Source organism: Lycium ferocissimum, chromosome 5, assembly GCF_029784015.1.
Source record: "Lycium ferocissimum isolate CSIRO_LF1 chromosome 5, AGI_CSIRO_Lferr_CH_V1, whole genome shotgun sequence".
In the NCBI taxonomy this organism is placed as follows: domain Eukaryota; kingdom Viridiplantae; phylum Streptophyta; class Magnoliopsida; order Solanales; family Solanaceae; genus Lycium; species Lycium ferocissimum.
In genome coordinates this window covers 42,988,128-43,006,639 of record NC_081346.1, presented here as the reverse complement: position 1 = coordinate 43,006,639, position 18,512 = coordinate 42,988,128, and the positions used below count along the sequence as shown (strand labels likewise).

The following is an 18,512-nucleotide window of genomic DNA, read 5'->3' as shown; positions in this document are numbered from 1 at the left end:
AGACATGCATTTAAATTAAATAGGGGTAGCATGTGACACATTCTAATTAAACAAGTAGGTGTGTCACCTACTTGCTAAAAGGAAAGGCCAAGATTAATTCCCCACAAAGGGGAATTGTTGAGATAGCCAAGAGGGGCCTTTCAAGGGCTGATTTACCTCATTTATTTCACTCATTTTTCAGACCAAGAACATCAGATAGACCCCCCCTACAACTCCTCCCTCAAAAATCCCACACAAACCCTGGGTGATTTCGAGTGATATGATGTGATTCTAGTGTTGAAAAACCCGAACTGCTTGCTAGTTTCCCTTCCATTTCTTGTAGCAGTGTTGGGGGCTAATTCCAGGTGAAGGGAGCTTCGCTTTTCACTAGTTCTGATCCGTCCAAGGTAAGTTTATGCATCTTCTTCCCTTATCTAAGCTTCTACGAGTTGTCTCTCGATCATAAAGACTAGAACTTGCGAGTTTCGAAAGAATACAAGAAAATAAGTCTTTAGCGAGGGGAAATTCAGTCGTTAAAAGTCCTACTCCGGTCACTATTAGTGATTAACGACCGGAAAAAATTCCATGGTCGCCGGTCACTAAAAGCTCTGTTGTTAAAAGTTCACGATCGGATTTTAAATCCGGCCGTAAAAAAACCTTTAGCGATGGTAAGAATCCAGTCGCTAAAAACGTTTGTAACGATAGGTAATCCGGTCATTGTAACTCCTTTTAGCAGCCAGATTTGCTCTTTCAACAACAACTAAAGATCCGTTCATTAAAAAGTCAATTTGTAACTAGTTTCCTTCCACTAATTTTATGCAACTTTCCAGTTTCCACAACAAATAAATATACAAGCCAAATAGTAATTTGGAAATATGCAAAATAACCAATTTTTATATAGAATTTCATAGTTTATTACAAATGAAATGAAGTATCCTAATGCCAAAAAACATACATCTTCCAGATTATATGACATTATTTTTGTCAGCTTCTAACTCCACTGTAGCAATTACAAGGGGAACTGAAAGAGGCCTTAACAAGAACAATAAAATGAATATGCAATTCTCCGGTAGCTTTCCACCAATTTCAATCTCCCCACTTTAGAAGCAACGGACAGACAAACTAAACTTAGTAAAACTGCATCTTCAATGCTTTGCCCTTCTGTCAACACAAGAACATATCCTATAGCTATGTAAGTAAGTAAAACTAAAAGCATAATATTACCAAAAAGCAATGGCCAAAGAACTTACAGGTAAATCCTTTGTAGAAAGGAACCAATAAAGGTAATTGACAGTCAAATATGCACACATTGGTCCAAAGTTGAAATGTGAATTAGCCTGTAAGTGACAACCCACCATTAAAATTAATGAATATATAATCAAACAACAATCAATACATAAGAGTAACTGATAATCAATCACAAACCATTGCCCAAACTCCAAGAACATACACAGAGGGTTTTACTTATAAAATCCTAAAGAATAAAAAGAAGAGATTCACAGGTAAAAGCAAATCAAAACAATTCCACTGAAACTTCTCTATGGTCTTTGTTAGCTTTTAATTCAGCTAAATGTCATTGGAAAAGTAAAGCATTACATGGTACATGATCATAAAGTATATATCACCAGAGGCATTTTAGATGGATGTTGATCTTAAACATCACGTTAAAGCTGGCAAGCCAAACTTCATCGTCACTATAACAGTATACAATTTTCCTTCTCCCTTCTTAACAAAGATGTCAAAATTAGTAGCAAATTAAATGAAGCATACCATTCTTGTCAAGCTGCAGGTGACTAGAGTTATAAGACAAGAGAGGCCCACCAAGTGTACAAGCTTTCTGGAATCTCCTTAAGCACATAGCAAACTAGACGAAAAGGAAAAAGAGATGTCTCAAATAGAATAATCAGAAACATAGCAATGTAGAATCAGAAATGACAAAACTATTAACCAACTAAATATTACGAATAAGCATATTTCCACCTTATACCCCGTGTCCAACAAACGCAATCACAGTTGTTGTGACAAGCTGAATTCAAACATAGACTAATAAAACTTTAGAACTTCAAAAGTAGATCTAGCCATAACCTTCAAAAGAGTTCCCTTAGCTAGAAAAACGAATCCAAAAAAGATCTCGCTTTTCTTGCAAATAAAGAATCAAAACTCCAAAATCTATAAGGAAACAATAGATTATTAAATATCTATCCTAAAATTACTAATTCCATAAAGAATTTAACACATAGTAAAGAGTGTATCAGAAATGGCAATGGTTTACCAGTAAAAGACTTGCCCTTAACAGCGGCGTTGAGCAGATTACCTGTGACTTTACAGAACGCAACTTGTGATGAGGTGTGTCTTCCTCCAACACCTACAATCGTGGTTTTGGGAAGGGGAAGGGATTTTCTTAGGCCAGATATTTGGGTGAGTGGGATTTGTTGTTCTTTAACATTTTCTACTGTTGATACTTGGTATGCACTTTCTTCATGGATAAGTTCTCCACACTTAAAAGACTCCAGATCCTTGAACCGTTAAAAGAACAAGCTCATGTTAGTTTGGTAATAGATGCTACTATAACAACAACAACATACCCAGTGAAATCCCACAAAGTGGGGTCAGAGGAGGGTAGAACGTACGCAGGGCTTACCTCTACCATAGTAGAGAGGGTGTTTCCGGTAGACAATAGATACTACTATAAACGGAACAAAAATGAATTCTCCACGTCTCCCACCCCAAAATAACCCAAAAAGGACAGAAACATTATGTACGAATTGGGAATTTAGGTCCTAGAAGTAACTTGTTCAATAAGATGCCATCCATTCAATTTGCTAGGCTAGTAGACCCAACTCGCAGCAAATAGCTATATACTTTTTAACCTAAGGAACTTAACAACATACCTTAATAGCAATATTTTTTATTGAAGATTCTTCAGTAAAAGGTTGCAGCATTGTAACCCCAAGGGGGTTATTTTGTGTCAAACATTGTTTGTGCCAGCCTAAGCATTTCTTTTTGTTCATTCTCGCATTTGATTAAGGTCTCGATACCTCGATCCCTGAGATATAAAGAAGACACATATTACCAAGGAAAACAGAAAAAATTGTTAGACTACGGCAAGCCTGCAGTTTTGTTGTTTACACATTAGATCAGATTGAGCCAAATCATAAGAGCGCAGTTACCGAAGAATCAATCACTAGTTTTGATTGAATTGTGATGAGCCTATGAAGTATGATAAGGTATATATTATATCCAATGCGGTCCACTATGATGGTGTTTCTACTGATAGATGATTCACAATCAAAGTTGCAAATGAGCATAAATACATATTCTCTTAACAAACACATGACCAGGTCTTCCATCTTAGGGTCAATAATAACATATGCTGAAAATGATGCATCTCTCTCCTAGAACTCTTCCCCGACTCTCTAAACTCTCATCTCCGTGTATGTGCATAACAACAGGAAGAGTAAGACCCACTAACCAAACAAAGGACAACAACTAATTTTCCCATTCCTACCCATTCATCATCAACTGCAACTATGTTAGAGTAATAGACACCGCAGAAAGTCTCTTTTGCTGTGAAAGCAGAAAGAGGAAAAATATGATTTTACAACAAAAACTTTCCGGGAAAATTATAGCACCTGTAGCTCTCTGATGCCCTTCAAGGGTCATTATCTACAATCACAAGAACCAACTTAGCATATCAAAGCCTCAGTTCATCAAGATGATCCTTCACATTTCCATAATCAAGCAATGCAACCTGAAAGGAATGATATAAATAACAATCTCTATTGCATATTATTTATTCGCAAGAATTATAATTTGTAAATTCTTAGTTTGGGGAGAAGTTTAGGTCTTCCAATGTCTACTCACCTCAGAACCTTTACAGATGAGAATGTTTCCTGGAGGTGGATCTGCATGGAAGAAACCACTTTTAAGTATCATTTGTCCATAAGCAAGTGACAATTTTTTAAGGATATTCCTGTTTTTTAAGAATGAGAAAAGAGGACCTTCACTATAAACATTTTCTAAATAGAGCAATATACGGGAGTTCCACAGACATGAAAAATGACCACTTCAAAGGGGAACAAAGGCAGAAGACTTCCTATACATCAAGGAAATCCGCCTATGTATGAAACAAGCAGGCCTATTCAGAACAACATGTTTTAGGATAATTTACGGACCTACTGTTTTGCAATTGTCCTTAACTTTCCATTAGGGTGTATGACTTTCTTTGCTATTTCGTCTCCTAGCATCAAAATGGGTATGCCATCAATGTATTCCATCACTAGAACCCTCGTAGTAGCAGCACGAAGAAAGTGATTGTTCAGGTGGATAAACATAGGGAGAATATCAACAGGAATAAACCAAAACACATGCGAGAAATAGTTATTCCCATCATTTTCAATCAACAAACTAAAGTTAACCCGAAAAATCAAACAAATACAAAGAAGATAAATATAAGATTAAATAAGTGGAACTTACGGAGCTACAAGGATAAGCATATGGAAATGCACCATTGACATCTTTAGAAGAAGAGTACACACAAGTTAGCTAACATGCATCAAGCTTGAAAAATAAATAAAGAAAGTAGTGTCTTAACTTACAGTAACAGCCTCCCACATCTGTTCCAACTCCTCTTCCTTGATGTCCGCTCAAGAGTATCACGAACTAACAGACCTAAGTATCTCGTAAATGAGGAATGATGCTTCCCAACAACTCAATTTTGGTAAATGAGGCGTGATGCGTCCACTTTTAGTCCATACTCAAACCTCCATCAGGTTTTTAATCGAAACAACTCCAATTTGTTTTCAAACTCATTGTTTTTCTCCAACAACTTACATTGATAGTTATGTCTTCATCATCCAACAGAAAAAGGTAGCATGATCTTGGTTTCCACAAGAAGAAAGATACATATTAAGTATAAAATGGTAGATAAATGTGCAGAATACCTCAAAGCTGAAGGAACAAAAACTAGATGGAATTTCTACCTATTTGGATTATTCTACAAACGTGCTTCTAATCCATGTATGAGAGGAAACTACAAAAGCAAAAATAAGCCAATGCCAGAGTATCATGTAAGTACGATTGCTGCAATCATTTTTGTAAGAAAATTGAAGAAAATTAGCTTAAGAATACAGTGAACATGCCAAATGATCACTTCCAAGTTCCAACTAGTGACAAAAAAATGCAGTCTTGTTCAGTAATGTAGTAATAGTAAATGCAGTCTATAAGGTCACAATGGGTCATCAATATTATAGTTATGTATCACGATTTGATCTCTCCTTCGATTCTTCTTAGATATCATGATTACTCTTATGAACATATGAGGCAAAAACTACAAACTAGAAAAGATTTATTTCTTTGGCACCAGATAAAAGAGCGAAAAGGGAAATAATAGAAAGGCAAAATGTTACTTCGCCAACTCTATTTTTCATAATGTAGATGCTTATTTTGGAAGGGTGAAATAAACTATTTTTCTGAATAGCATCAAGGAGAATAACAGTAAATTTGGTTTTAGAAATGTTTTTATGACTAAAGGATCAATAAAATGAGCTTTTTTTTTTTTTTTTTTTTTTGTTAAATCTCACTTGAGGTTATCTCTGTTAAAAATGTGACGGAAGTTTGGCTTCAGCCTAAAAGCGAACCACTTTATTAAAGAATATGGACTCTTAGCGCTTCATATGAATATGTACCAGCAATGCAGGGTGCCACTGAAAAATTGAGTCATTCACTTCAATGGTAGACAAAGCAAGATAAAAAGAAAGTTCAGAAGTTCAAATAAAACGTCCCTTTTCCTATGCTACAAATAAATTGCTTGATTGTTTTCCTTGTTGGGTAATGTAAATAGCTCATTGAGCAAAACAAAATGCACATTTTATATATAACCCAATATTACATAGAATAAAGCTATATTTTTAACTTTAACTTGTAAACATACAACAAAATGATAAAGGATTGATCACATTAGGGGGGGAGAAAGAACCTATAAGATGTCACTTTCTCCATAAGAACTGAACAACAATTCTCTGAAAGAGATTGTGCAAAACTATATAAGCATAACAAACCATCACATGATTTACTCCAACAAGTTGTTAACTGGAAACATAATAATACAATGAACCTAAAACTCCAACATCAAGCAGATACCTAAACTCAATAGATATACCTTTATATGATAGCACCCAACAAAATATAAATCATATATAGTTAAGCTTCCACCATCAGAACAACTACCGAATTTCTGGCAATGTGTTTTATTTCTCTAAAAGGCTCTAAAATTTTGAAAACCCAATAGGAGAGCAACATAAAGGAAAGCAAAAGTCACTCCATGAAGAAGGAGAAAGCAAGATAATAACACAAATGGAAAGAAGTGGAATAGATAGAGATGATGATATGGGGATTGCACATTGAAATCGACCATGCCACAAATTCATGTTTCTTAAGCCCAAATTTCAAAAAAAACCCAACTTGGGATAATTGAAATCGATAATCCTATCATCCATATACTTGTAACAAGTGTGATCATAACCCTATAAATTTGAACCAAAATTAACATATAGAAAGGGTAAAATTTGGAACCTTACCTTGAAAGAAAATCTAAGATGGTGTTATCAGTCTCATGTGGATCCGGTAAAAATTGGCTTTCTGCCTCAGCATCTTCACGGTTGGAAATTCTCCTCTCGACGATAAGCTCTGATGCGGATTGAAACCCTAAGGTTTTGTTTTATTTTTAAAGGGGTGGGTTGAGGAACTGCTAATGTTATATTTTGTAGGGGGTTGGATTGAGGAAAATGAAAAAGAGGGAAAAAGTAGCGCACATTTATTGATCAATTAATTTTAACGACCGGGTATTATGCTTTTTAAAGACGGGATATTATCCCCTCGTTAATATTGAGCTAAAACAGGCTTTAGTGTCCGGAAAAATGTTTGATCATTATTAGTATATATATAACGACCGGATTCATGTCCCTTCGTTAAGAAGTGGTTGTTAAAAGTCATATTTCTTGTAGTGGAAGTTAAAGTCTCTACTTTGTATCTTGAGATAGTCTTAATACTCAGCCCGACTTGAATCATCCATATCTCCTTACCCCGATATCATTTTGACGAGCTGTTTGTTGCGTTGCAAAATAGACTCGATGAACTTAATTTTAGGCTTTTGAAACACCTTAAAACTCCTCATATACTAGGAGATATGCCTCCTACAATATAGGCTAAAATCGGGTCCGAGATTTTACTGAAATTGTTCCGATTCATTTCGTTTAACTTCTAATCCTCTTCCAACCTCATGTAACCTCTTATACATACATATACACAGTCATTTACATCCATAACAATTCATATACATGTCTCGAAGGGTCCGTAGAATCACAATAACCATAAGTAGAACTCACAAAGCTTCGACGAAACTCCAATCGAAAAGTATATTCCTATCTTTTGTCCATCTTCTATATCATTACTAATAATCTCAAATACTTTAAAAGGTCACTCACATTACCTCATATACATACTCATAACGCGATTTCAAATCCTTTAGGTTACCAGGTCACCTCGAGATACTTAAGACAACCATATTTATAACGATATTCTTACTAACTCGATTAACTTTCCTTGAACCTTCTTAACTCATTCTTTCTTGTTTTAATACAAGTAGCAAGGATTATTATGGAGTGTGACATTCTCCCCTCCTTTAGAACATTCGTCCTCGCATGTCAAATGAGGACTAAAACTCGTCAATTAAATAACCGAATCACCCGTTATCGCAGACTATAGACAGCAAGATTTGACCACGAAAAGGGTGTTTTAGGAATATTATGCCTAAAAGTGCTAAACGACCAAATGGGTCGTTACATCAGATACCAATTAAACAATCGCTCGTCCTCGAGCGACATGAGAGAATGAACGCCGACGGTAACTAAAGAATCTTTAATAGGACAATGCGGGAAACCTCTACGGAATGCATCATAAACATTTCTCTCTCGCCTTACTAGCCTAACTCCCTCTAACTTAGATAAAAGACCTAATTTTCATATTTCCAAATTCAAATTTTCTCCCATCCTCGGTTTTCGAATATAATGCCGCTTTTGTCGAAATGTTCTAATCCTATATAACCAAACCTATGAATGTTATCGATAGGCCCCACAATTTTCCTTAGAACCACACCAACCTTAGAATAAGACGCAAACCTTGCCCACTCTGAACTGGTAAAGTATTCTGATTTCACTAACCCTTCTTTCACCATTCTTAAATTTTCTTCGTACCACGACTCCTTAGGAATACATGAAGACCAACCCGAAACCACAACATACTCTTGTCAGGAAAGACTCCTTGCTTTAGCGGAGCAACCTTAAGCGATCCCAACAACCGATCCACTCATAACCGACCTTGCTAATTCTAAGTCTTACTTACACCTCCAAATCACAATGCAGAAGCATACCCCGAATACTCCGCAGCCAAGTTCGTAGGACACCATCCGATCACCCTATAACCTCTTGCGACCATAGTACCTTAAATCACTACAAGTACTAACGTAACCCATTAATTTAATCATACTTTAACTCAACGGAATCCACAAACCCACTTTTCATGGATAAACCCCAATTTCTACTTTAGAAATTCCGGATTAAAGTTTAAACTAAGGAATTGAATCAAGGGGAAATACTTATATTATGGTTTAGACCTTACTCCATGAAGGAACTTGGAGAACGCCTTTGAATTCTCCTAAGTCCAAGCTTTCAATATTATGAGGAACCCAAAAGCAACATTAATAACAAAAATGCCCAGCTGTTCTGCCTCGTTTCTCATGCCAACTGATCCCAAAACTCGCTTTTGATGCTTCCAACGGATTCCTTGTGAAATTTCACTCAAGTTAGGCTTTTGAATCACTCAGTTTGACCTTATAATGAATGAGATATGGTGGTTTAAAGTTTTTGGAAAAGGCATCAGATTTTTAATACGAATTTCGGTAGCAATTTCGCAACTTTTAAAAGCAAAATTACACGTAAAAAAACCAGCGAAGTGAATTCCTTTAGTAAAATTGTCATATCTCCCTCATACGATGGCGAAACGCGAGAGACTTGTTGCTACGCTCCGAAATTATGATACGGATCTAACGATTCAATCGAAACACAAAACAAAGGTTGTTTGCTCATTATGGTACCCTTTTGCTCAAAACGACGTCGGAACAAAAAAACAAACATCATACAACCCGAATACGTCCGAAACTTCGGAATCAAATCAAAGTTTGTGGACAAGTCCAAAATCATCATACGAACTCCTCGAACTCTCAAAACATCCAAACGGGATCATTTTGATCCGTTTTTATCAAGGTAAACTCAAATTTGTTGTCTTAACAAGTTTCTCAACCAATGACTCAAATCACGCCGAACCTCTCGGAACCAAACCAACGATTTCGACTAAGTCATAAATCACATTCTAGACTTAAAAGAACTATCAGAATTCAATTTCGATCACGTTTACTCAAAAGTCAACTTTCGCTCCACTTAGAACTTCAAAATTTCAAAACTTATATTTTCTTCTCTGATTCTCATCCGATCTCCTCGGGAATGACACCACCAATCCCCATAAGCCATAAACATCAATATTAACAGAAACAATAAATTTTGAATCCGAGTCTTATTTCGTTCCGTGACCATCTTTTCATTATAAAGAGACATATTTAATGCTAAAACCATTTTAATTATCAAAAGCTAACCAAACGAACTCTAAAATTAGCTCCATCAATTTCTACAGGTCATAAATAATATTTCAAATCTAACAGAATCTTCAAATCGCCAATCTAACACGTTTCCCCAAAATAAATAATTTATCCAAATAATTGAATTCCAAAATTTTCATAATGAAACCTTCTCCCAAAGTGAATCAAATGATATCCGTTGACTTCAATTTTTGCAAAGCAGTCAAAATAAATACTACGGAGCTTCTAGAATGGACGATACATCAAAAAGATAATCGATTTTCAAACGACCGCCGTCGCTCAAACCTCGTTAATATTCTCATATTCTTTCGTCGAAGTACCCTTGCCAAAAATACTTAATGGAAATAATTCCCTTTCTCCTTAGTTCATAAGTTCACTAACGTGATCACCGATCTCTAAAAGTCTTTCACCATTAGTACTAGTCACACCATCATATATACCGTAAATAATTCCATTGACCCATGCCTTATTCGATAGTCCTCAAAAAGGTGCTCACGTATGAATAACCAACCCCTTACTTAACTATACCGAACCATACACATCTAACTAACCGTGTATATTTTTTTTTTTTTTTTTTCGCTGGCCTTTGGTCAACCCTAAGTCATTGTATTCAAAATCAAAGAAATCCTCAAGATTTAACCTTTGCACAACTTTCCGATAATTCTCATTCGAAAACTTAGATGCAGCGACCCGATAATCCTTCAACTATACCTCCATCCTTGTCCAACGCAAGAGTTGTTTCTAATTGTCGATCCGGCTCCCATTAGCCTACGACAAGTTCGCGCAGACATCAACGCCTATACGACTTTAACACTACCCTAATACCAACCCACTATGAAAATGCCCACGAATCAACACTCTTGGCTTCAACAATTCCTCTATCATCACTAACCTCGAAGATGCTAAGTGAACCCACGAACACACTTTACAAGTTGAATGAACACTACCGTCTATTCCACTAGACTTCACTTATCATAAGTAACACGCAACCCGATTTCTATCGAAAACCATTTTCGAACGAACTCACAACCACTAATTATATTCGCTATCACAATACTAATCAAATTTAAGCCAACTCCACATTTCATAGCCTATACAATTTGTGCACACGCACACTTTGCAACTTATCTCATAAACGTATCATATACCAATTATTCCGTTCCTATAGTGAAGATTGATTTATCTGAGTATTTTTTTTTTTTTTTTTTTTTTTTTACGCATTTGTCACATCATCAAAATAACACTCTTGCCAAAATACCATAAGAACTCTTACTTTGCTATACGCTTCCCAAAAACTGATCATATCATCAAATAAATCGCTCTTATTAAGCCATAAATGCACTCTTTGCGCTTTCCGAGAAAACCCAATACTATAATTATGGAGATCCTATGACCCTATGAATCGCCTCTCCCATCTCTTCAACCAACCTCACAATAACGAGCCTAACCACGACTCACATAGCTGAAACCTTAGGTCATATCTAGAAACCGAACTTAGTCACGCATCTAAATTAGGACAACACAACTCAAATCTTTGTACCACGTGTCGGAAACAACCGTTCGCGCAAGAATTTAAGGATGAGTTCCCATCATCCGGGAAGGTAAAATGGAGAAGTTCGGATACCAATCGGGGATCAACTAGATACCAATTTGAATGAAGTAGCACGAAATAATGAAAGAATCTGAAGTTTCCTAGATGTCCCATAGCCTCCCAATTATAAGTGTGGCGCGCAACACACCCATAAGTAGGACTCTACTAGACATTGCTCTTGTACTTATAGACCGGGTAACCTAAGCTCTGATACCAACTTGTCACGACCTATTTTCACTAAGTCGTGCGGGCACCTACCTTTCCCACCTCGGTAGGCGAACCCTTATTCCAACAATCAAAAATATATAAATAAATCTGAAGAAGATAAAATAACGTAAGTCTCACGATAATAATATAAAGAAATATAGAAATAATGAGAATCCAACCCCAGTATTCGGTCGGGTCATGCAATGGCAGTTTTTTGTGTTGAGAAATTCCCAAAGAAAAATTAGGAATCTCAAATTTCCGGGTTCTATACCTCTATTTCGATCGGAGTAGGAAAGGTTTTCTTAACCATTTCACTTGAATCTAAGCAAAAAAAACCAAGAACAAACACCGATAATTAATTATTTAGAGTTGCATTATCGATTCAAAAGAAAAAAAAATACTCCGAAAATATAGGTTAAATACACGGTGAAAATTAAAAAATCAGTATACAATCTTACCTTTTTTGGGAATTAGATTTGAATCATGAGTGAAATTAATGAGTAGTTAATTAGAGATAACAAAAGGAAGTTGTAGAATTGTAAAAACTGATTTGAATTGGAGCAAATTAAGGGATATTGTGAATAATGGCGTGAAGTTAGTGGGATAGAGAGAGAGAGACGTTTTTGTTGGCTTAAATTTAGGGGTGTGGAAGTTATCAGATTAGTGGTAAAAAACTGGTAGCTATGTGAAGTAAATATGATATATTTTAGCTACTAAATATAATTATTGAAAAGTTTAGTTATGTTCCATAAATAGGTAATAATGGAAGCTATGCCAAGTAAAAATTACTTCTTTTAAATGGAAAAAGGCATTTTTGTTTTTTTATTGTTTTGTTGTTATTTTTAAGAAAAAAATACATAAAAGGGTGCATGTGATATGCGTGTGTAGATGCAATATTAAAATTGAGTGGTGAAATGATATATAATTAACAAGTGAGAATATAAAATATACTATTACTAAATTAAAATAGCAAGATTAAAATATGTACTTACTCTATATTTATTTATTAAAACTTTTAACTTGGAAATTAAACTAAAAATTGATAACACATTTTCAGACATTTTTTTTCTTTTTGTACTAATAAAAATAAAATGAAACTAAACATATATCCTAAACTGTGACTTTATTTTTGTGATTTTCGAATATTCAAATAAGACCTACTAAACAAAATAAAACCAAATAAAATGTCCAAACCATATTTAATGAAAAATTTAGATACTAGAAGGTGAAACACCCCGAGGAGGGTCAAAAATCACGTGTCTACAAATAGATACTACGTGGGCTGGTTCAGAATTGACTCGGGATGCTACGTGGGTTGGTGCAGATTTAATTGGGCTTTACTTCCACCTTTAATTGGCTTTTATGGATAATACATTAGTTAGTAGCAGAATTTTTTTTAAAAAATGCCAAAAAGGAGAAAAATGCCAAAAAAAAAAAAAAAGATAAATGGGAATAGAGGCCCTAGAGAGGTACCACATCACCTTGTCTATGCCTAGCTTTATGTTATATACTAGTGTACTTATCCGCGCTTCGCGCAGTTAGAAAATAAAATAAAATATAGTAAATTATGGATATCATAATTTGTAAAAAAAGAGATCAATATTTACTAATCACTCATATATATATATATATATATATATATATATATATATATATATATATATATATATAATCTTTAATAACCAAACATCTTTCAGATATTATCATTTTTCATAATTCTTTTAACATTCTATATAAAAAAAAAAATTATGAGAAACATTGCAAGTTAAATAGAAAATAACTCGCTTATATATTTTTTATTTTATGCATAAAATCCTTCTCCTTTTCTTTTATTTTGTATATCTCTATCCCATTTTTCTCAAATTTCTCTCACATCAAAAAGAAATTTCTAAAACTTTGTTGCAAACAACCTATTTCACACAACATATATAAACTACCTTTTTTCTCGTACAAAATATGTATTTTCATATCTCTGTTCATATATCACTGTTATAGTTCTTTCTAGCATTAGTCGTTCTGTGACATGATCTTTATATTGTTTATTCTTCTATGCACGTATAAAAAGTATTCTGACTTATGAAGGAATGTCGATTACGTGACCTCCAAAATTAATAATTACTTCCTCCATTTTATTATGTGTTTATTAGTTCAATTAGACATAAAACTCAAAAAAAGTAAGGAAGATTTTTGAATCTTGTAATTATAAATTAAATATGTCTACAAGAAGTGATATGAATTTTGAAACATATTAAACATTAAAGTACTCAGTAAAACGCCCAACAAAATCTTAAATTTTGTAAGTACTTAAGTGCACTTAATTGTAGACCAAAAAGACCTTTTCTCGGAAATAGAGACAGCAACAACGTTCTGCGTATAATCGATAAACCTTGATCTCTGTGGTTATTTTCTCCTCTAAGCACACAACTGTAGAAGCCTTTAAGCTTGTGATCGATGATGCAATGTCATGGTTGCTGCACTGGTAATATTACTCTATGATCTTAGCCCCTTTCCTTTACTTCTGCCTAAAGGTGTCAACCGGTTCGGGCTAACCGGTTTTAACACATTAACGACCGATTAAACCGGAACCGGAACTGGAACCGGTTCCGGTTAACCGTATAATTGTTTACCGGTCCGGTTCCAATATTTTAGGAACCGGAACCGGTTAAACCGGTAAAACCGGACCGGTTAAACCGGTGAAAATTAAAAAAAAAAAAAAAAAAAAAAAAGGAAAGAGCCGTTGGGCCATCTTGTCCGTTAATGGACCGTTGGCAACGGTCCATTTAAAAAAATGGGTTGCCAAACGGCCATTTTGTTAATTTTTGGCCCCCAAATTTTTTTTTTAACACTTTAACTCATCCCCCACCCCTATATAAACCCTTCTTCATTTTCATTTTAATTCACACCAATTCACTCTTTTCATCTTCTCTCTCAAATCTCAATCTCTCAATTATAATTATTTTGCAATAACTAGCCACAAAGTCTTATTATAGTTTCAACTTCCAATTATTAATTTTGCAATTATAATATTGTTGGTGGAGTTGGTGATTTTGCAACAATCCGAAGTAGCTTTGGTGGATTTGCAATTCTAGCCGGCTTGACTTTGTTGGAAATTAATCCGGCAATTTGGTACCTTCGTTCCAACTCTATCTTTATTTTTCGCAATCCGGCTTCGGAGAGCGCATTTAGCCAAGGAAGACAGCAAATTGGAGACCATAGACATTCATTATCCGGCTTTAGCTTGCAAGTACTAGTGTGCATTCGAGATTGGATTAGATCGGAGCGACGCAACCAAAACTCAGAAGCGGAGGAAGGCGAGGAGGAAGAAATTGAAGATTTGATAGCTAGTGGACCGGACCAAATGGAAGACTTTGAAGATATTTCCATGACCGAATATGATGTGGGGAAATTAACGAAATGGTTCAAAATTGGTGATTTTATTATTCTACTATTTTTGTACAACTCATGTATTATTTGCAAGTTAAAAAAAAATACAACTTGCAAATAAATGTTATCCAAGAATGAATAAAAATATGGCTCATTGAGCTTACTTCTATTTACTTGTGTTCATATTTTTACTTTTATTAAGTTAGGAATATACCTAAAATATACTAAGAATATACTTATAAGTATATTAAGTTATATAGTATACTTAAACATATATAAGTATATATAGTATATACTATATATAAGTATATATAGTATATAAGTAAGTATATATAGTATATATATTACGTTATACATATATTTAGTATATATATTAAGTATATATAGTATATATGTATATATAGTATATATATTAAGTTATACCTATATATAAGTATTGAAAGTACAAGAGGGGGGGGGGGTGAATTGTAAGCCTATTAAAAAAATCTAGTCGACTACTGTTTGGTTCCAGTCGACTGACAGCGAGACAGCCTGCACAAAATTGTTAGTCCTTCGATTTGCACAAGTATAAACCACAACAAATAGTAAGGGTGCGGAATGTAATATGAGAGCAATAAAATAAATGACACCGAGGAATTTTTATATCGGTTCGGAACCAATGTGGTATCCTAATCCAGTCCCCTTGGGTTGCAAGGAGGTTATCTCTTTAAGCTCTTTGTAGTTTGAGTTGAGTACAACCTTTGTGGTTTTCCTCGTTCACCACCAACGTTTACAAGTTTGGTTTTCACTCGCTCACCAACAACGAACAAGGGTTGGTTTTGACACGCTCACCAACAACGCACAAAGTTGGTTTTTCACTCGCTCACCAACAACGACTCTTTGGTTTTTACTCGCTCACCAAAGAAACGAACAATGACACAACCGCTCAATACAAAGCCTCACCAACTATACTATATCTCTCCTCTCTTTTTTGTTTACACAGTAAGTCACTCAGGATTACAATGCTTATGAAAAGTAGAGCAAAGAACTTGAGAAGGTTGAGACGAAAGTATAAGTGGCTGCGTGAATTAAATTGTTGCACTTGCTTTGTCTTTTATACTTGGTCTTGAATAGTCTAGCCGTTGAACTGGTCTTCTAATTTTGGAAAAGAATTTCCTTTCGTTGACTTGATGTGTGACTTGATTCATGCTTCCAGATTCATTATTGGTAAGGAAAGAAATCCTCATTCCAAAAAGACTTTTCCTTTTGTAGTATAATGTTAATGCTCCATCAATATAGTAAGTGCTCCCAATTTCAATTCTTCTCCACGTGAGGTCCAATCAAAACAGATCCTTTATATTTACTTCCTTGATGGCCTCTTTGCTTGAAACTTCTATTCCATTTAAGTATTAATTCAATCAAAAGTCTTCCTTCCAAATATAAAAATCAATCATCACAACTTCCTTTAAGTCAATATATGAAGATCTCTAATATACGAAATGAATATTTACCATCCCTGGCTGATGCAATAATATTCCTTTCCATTTGTGCCAATCTTCTGCATAATAATTTATTCCATAAGTGCTTTCCTTCCATGCATAGATCTTGGAAGTATAATTTATTTCCATAAAGAAACTTGTAGCAATTTACCAAATAATCTGAATAGTCTTTCCTTAATATTGTAGTAAAATCCATCCACCCTCTTTCCAAGCTTGCGGTAGATATATTCAAACTTGAATATCTTCTTCCCAAAATAACTAATATTCTTCCCATTAGTTTCTCTGCACTCTTCTTCTGATTTTTACAAATATGAGCTTTTATTTAGGCAACCCAAGAGAATTTCAAGATCCTCTTCATTCAACGTGGATCTTGATTAGAATGTAATCACATTCGGCTTCTTGAATTTGGACTTTAATCACTATGAATATGGACTCCTTGTAAACTTGAGACTTCTTGTATATCTTGATACTACATACATTTTGGATCTTCCTTAAGTACCAAATCAATCTTGATCTTTTCCTTTTGTAGAATATTTTCCTTCCATAGGATCGCAATAAATATTCTTCCCATAATTCCTGCACTTTGGTTTGAGTAAGCCTTTCTTCCATAATTCCATCTTGTAATATCTTCTTTTCCATATTTGCTTGTATCTTCACCGGATCCGTCTTCATCAAACAAGCCTATACCAAAAATAAATTTACCACAAGTAAATGTTCTTTTATTAAAACTTATGTTGGTTTGTTATCATCAAAATTAATAGGTGAAACCTTGGACCTAACAATCTCCCCCTTTTTGATGATGGCAAACCATTGAGTACAAAACTTTCAATTTTAATAAAAGACAAAATCAAGGATGGTTAGAAGGGTGTGAACTTCCTTGAATTTGTGAACTCCCTCTGAATGTATGTTCCTTGACTCTTGAAGCACAACTTGAAGGAGTGGCTCCCCTCACAAGTGTTTTTATGCTTTCTCCTTCTTCTTGTGCATATTCAACTACTTATAGAAAAAGATACTAATAACAAAGCAAATGTTTTGTACGAGAGTGATTGAGAAATTCCCATTAAAATTTAATTTGAAAAAACTTCTAACAATTAATCCAATCCTTTTGGCATCATCAAAAGGGTGACATATTTTGATCATATAGTCAACTACTTATAGAAAAAGTATCGACAGAAAAGGATGCAAAATTATCCACCATATATTATCATAGTAATTTCTTTCTTCAATGTGAGAAAATATCTCCATTTGATATTCAATGTCCTCAAGGCAGATTTTCATGTAATCTTTTATCCGCTATAAATAAAATTGTGAAGCTCTTGAATTTTCATGATATACATGAACAAGAGAAAATGATTTCTGCCAGTCAACTTTGTTTCCTGCAAGATTTGTATCTGAGAGTATCTCGCTACATCAAAACTGTTAGTTCTTGAATATATAAATCAAATTTTTGAGTGCGAACCAGGAATTTCAATAATCATTTTATTGACCAGGGTGACTTGAAAAGTGTCTCATAAAAGTCTGATCTAATAATTATTGAAATACAATAGAGAGTTAATCATACCTTGACACTTCATTTGATTTGTGTACTTACCGATGTTCTTCTTTGCGAGAGAGATAGGATGAGCTTACTAGAGTATTCATGTACAATGAATTTTCCTTACACAATCTCCTGAGTAATCCTTTTGAATACTTGGCTTCGCTGAAGAACCTTTCATCTACCTTTGCATTATTTGAAACTTGAAGAAGAATGTTAACTCACCCTCATAATCATCTCAAGTTCGAATACCTTGTAAAATCTTATGAAATCCTTTGTACACCTTATTGTTAGTACCACGTGATATAAGTCTATGCTACTATAGAATGACAATCATGATTTTTGAAAAATCATTTTTGGAACAAAGAAGAATTAACTTCCCTTACTGTTCTCTTGGGATGGTTTCAAATCAAAAATCAAATTCTGATACCATAAGTACTCTTTTTAAAAAAATAAAACTATTAGGAGATGCTTGACAAAATATTTTTTAGTTGTGACATCATCTAGAGAAATACTTTTGACATGCATTCTGAAAAAGGCTTTATAATAAGCTCATGAGAACTAACATACTAATAAAAATCTTAAGAATGAAACAAACCTTCTTGTTGTGAAATCTTGGGCTACAAGTTT

General features: G+C 34.4%; 1 long non-coding RNA gene across 15 annotated transcripts; it reads right to left on the bottom strand.

Annotated features, from left to right (window-relative positions):
- Positions 1–842: 842 nt before the first annotated feature.
- Positions 843–6,772, bottom strand: LOC132056828 (uncharacterized). Of its 15 annotated transcripts, none has more exons than XR_009414972.1 (6): positions 6,558–6,772; positions 5,562–5,684; positions 4,578–4,858; positions 4,456–4,496; positions 1,230–4,258; positions 843–1,140 (listed from the first exon to the last, which is right to left on the bottom strand). It is a non-coding gene; the product is annotated as an uncharacterized LOC132056828 (long non-coding RNA). The 15 variants fall into 15 exon arrangements; XR_009414970.1 differs by lacking the exons at positions 5,562–5,684; positions 6,558–6,772 and having other exon boundaries at positions 1,230–3,730; positions 3,844–3,884; positions 4,155–4,258; positions 4,578–5,548; XR_009414971.1 differs by lacking the exons at positions 5,562–5,684; positions 6,558–6,772 and having other exon boundaries at positions 1,230–3,025; positions 3,612–3,730; positions 3,844–3,884; positions 4,578–5,548.
- Between the last annotated feature and the right edge of the window lie 11,740 nt (positions 6,773–18,512).